This window comes from Hordeum vulgare, chromosome 1H (assembly GCF_904849725.1).
Source record: "Hordeum vulgare subsp. vulgare chromosome 1H, MorexV3_pseudomolecules_assembly, whole genome shotgun sequence".
NCBI lineage: Eukaryota > Viridiplantae > Streptophyta > Magnoliopsida > Poales > Poaceae > Hordeum > Hordeum vulgare.
In genome coordinates this window covers 26,205,093-26,208,263 of record NC_058518.1, presented here as the reverse complement: position 1 = coordinate 26,208,263, position 3,171 = coordinate 26,205,093, and positions in this window count along the sequence as shown.

Here is a 3,171-nt window from a genome sequence, read left to right as displayed (position 1 = left end):
ATGTACGGTGATCGACGCACAGCCGCTTACACAGAAGGCGTGCATTCCTTCCGAGATGCAGCCGATGCGAACAAGCATGGTGGTGGCTATATGTTTTGTCCATGTGTTGAATGTCGGAATGAGAAGGATTACACTTCCTCAAGAGTCATTCAGAGCCACCTGCTTCGGTCCGGTTTTATGTCGGGCTATAATGTTTGGACCAAGCACGTAGAAAGTGTTGGAATTATGCCCTAGAGGCAATAATAAATATAGTTATTATTATAATTCCTATATCAAGATAATCGTTTATTATCCATGCTATAATTGTATTGAATGAAGACTTATATACATGTGTGGATACATAGACAAAACACTGTCCCTAGCAAGCCTCTAGTTGGCTAGCCAGTTGATCAAAGATAGTCAGGGTCTTCTGATTATGTACAAGGTGTTGTTGCTTGATAACTGGATCACGTCATTAGAAGAATCACATGATGGACTAGACCCAAACTAATAGACGTAGCATGTTGATCGTGTCATTTTGTTGCTACTGTTTTCTGCGTGTCAAAGTATTTGTTCCTATGACCATGAGATCATATAACTCACTGACATCAGAGGAATGCTTTGTGTGTATAAAACGTCGCAACGTAACTCGGTGACTATAAAGATGCTCTACAGGTATCTCCGAAGGTGTTCGTTGAGTTAGTATGGATCGAGACTGGGATTTGTCACTCCGTGTGAAGGAGAGGTATCTCGGGGCCCACTCGGTAATACAACATCACACACAAGTCTTGCAAGCAATGTGACTTAGTGTAAGTTGCAGGATCTTGTATTACGGAACGAATAAAGAGACTTGCCGGTAAACGAGATTGAAATAGGTATGCGGATACTGACGATCGAATCTCGGGCAAGTAACATACCGAAGGACAAAGGGAATGACATACAGGATTATATGAATCCTTGGCACTGAGGTTCAAACGATAAGATCTTCGTAGAATATGTGGGATCCAATATGGGCATCCAGGTCCCGCTATTGGGTATTGACCGAGGAGTCACTCGGGTCATGTCTACATAGTTCTCGAACCCGCAGGGTCTGCACACTTAAGGTTCGACGTTGTTTTATGCGTATTTGAGTTATATGGTTGGTTACCGAATGTTGTTCGGAGTCCCGGATGAGATCACGGACGTCAAGAGGGTTTCTGGAATGGTCCGGAAACGAAGATTGATATATAGGATGACCTCATTTGATTACCGGAAGGTTTTCGGAGTTACCGGGAATGTACCGGGAATGACGAATGGGTTCCGGGTGTTCACCGGGGGGGCAACCCACCCCGGGGAAGCCCATAGGCCTTGGGGGTGGCGCACCAGCCCTTGGTGGGCTGGTGGGACAGCCCAAGAGGGCCCTATACGCCAAGGATAGAAAATCAAAGAGAAAGAAGAAAAAAGGAGGTGGGAAAGGAGAGAAGGACTCCACTTTCCAATCCTAGTTGGACTAGGATTGGAGGAGGACTCCTCCTTCCTTGGTGGCGCAGCCCTTGGGGCTCCACGAGCCTCAAGGCAAGCCTCCCCTCCCTCCTCCTATATATATGGAGCAATTAGGGCTGATTTGAGAAAAACTTTTCCAAGGCAGTCCGACCACATACCTCCGCGGTTTTACCTCTAGATCGCGTTTCTGCGGAGCTCGGGCGGAGCCCTGCCGAGATAAGATCATCACCAACCTACGGAGCGCCGTCACACTGCCGGAGAACTCATCTACCTCTCCGTCTCTCTTGCTGGATCAAGAAGGCCGAGATCATCGTCGAGCTGTATGTGTGCTGAACGCGGAGGTGCCGTCCGTTCGGCACTAGATCGTGCGACGGATCGCGGGACAGTTCATGGGACGGATCGCGGGACAGTTCATGGGACGGTTCGCGGGGCGGATCGAGGGACGTGAGGACGTTCCACTACATCAACCGCGTTCACTAACGCTTCTGCTCTGCGATCTACAAGGGTACGTAGATCGGAAATCCCCTCTCGTAGATGAACATCACCATGATAGGTCTTCGTGCGCGTAGGAAAAATTTTGTTTCCCATGCGACGTTCTTCAACAGTGGCATCATGAGCTAGGTTCATGCGTAAATGTCTTCTCGAGTAGAACACAAAAGTTTTTGTGGGCGGTGATGTGCGTTTTGCTGCCCTCCTTAGTCTTTTCTTGATTCCGCGGTATTGTTGGATTGAAGCGGCTTGGACCGATATTGCTCGTACGCTAACGAGAGACTGGTTTCATCGCTACGAGTAACCCCCTTGCTCAAAGATGACTGGCAAGTGTCGGTTTCTCCAACTTTAGTTGAATCGGATTTGACTAAGGAGGTCCTTGTATAAGGTTAAATAGCAATTCATATATCTCCGTTGTGGTGTTTGCGTAAGTAAGATGCGATCCTACTAGATACCCATGGTCACCACGTAAAACATGCAACAACAAAATTAGAGGACGTCTAACTTGTTTTTGCAGGGTATGCTTGTGATGTGATATGGCCAACGATGTGATGTGATATATTGGATGTATGAGATGATCATGTTGTAATAGATAATATCGACTTGCACGTCGATGGTACGGCAACCGGCAGGAGCCATAGGGTTGTCTTTAAACTAACGTTTGTGCTTGCAGATGCGTTTACTATTTTGCTAGGATGTAGCTTTAGTAGTAATAGCATGAGTAGCACGACAACCCCGATGGCGACACGTTGATGGAGATCATGGTGTGGCGCCGGTGACAAGAAGATCCTGCCGGTGCTTTGGTGATGGAGATCAAGGAGCACGTGATGATGGCCATATCATGTCACTTATGAATTGCATGTGATGTTAATCCTTTTATGCACCTTATTTTGCTTAGAACGACGGTAGCATTATGAGGTGATCTCTCACTAAAATTTCAAGACGAAATTGTGTTCTCCCCGACTGTGCACCGTTGCTACAGTTCGTCGTTTCGAGACACCACGTGATGATCGGGTGTGATAGACTCAACGTTCACATACAACGGGTGCAAAACAGTTGCACACGCGGAACACTCGGGTTAAGCTTGACGAGCCTAGCATGTGCAGACATGGCCTCGGAACACATGAGACCGAAAGGTCGATCATGAATCATATAGTTGATATGATTAGCATAGGGATGATTACCACTGAAACTATACTCAACTCACGTGATGATCGGACT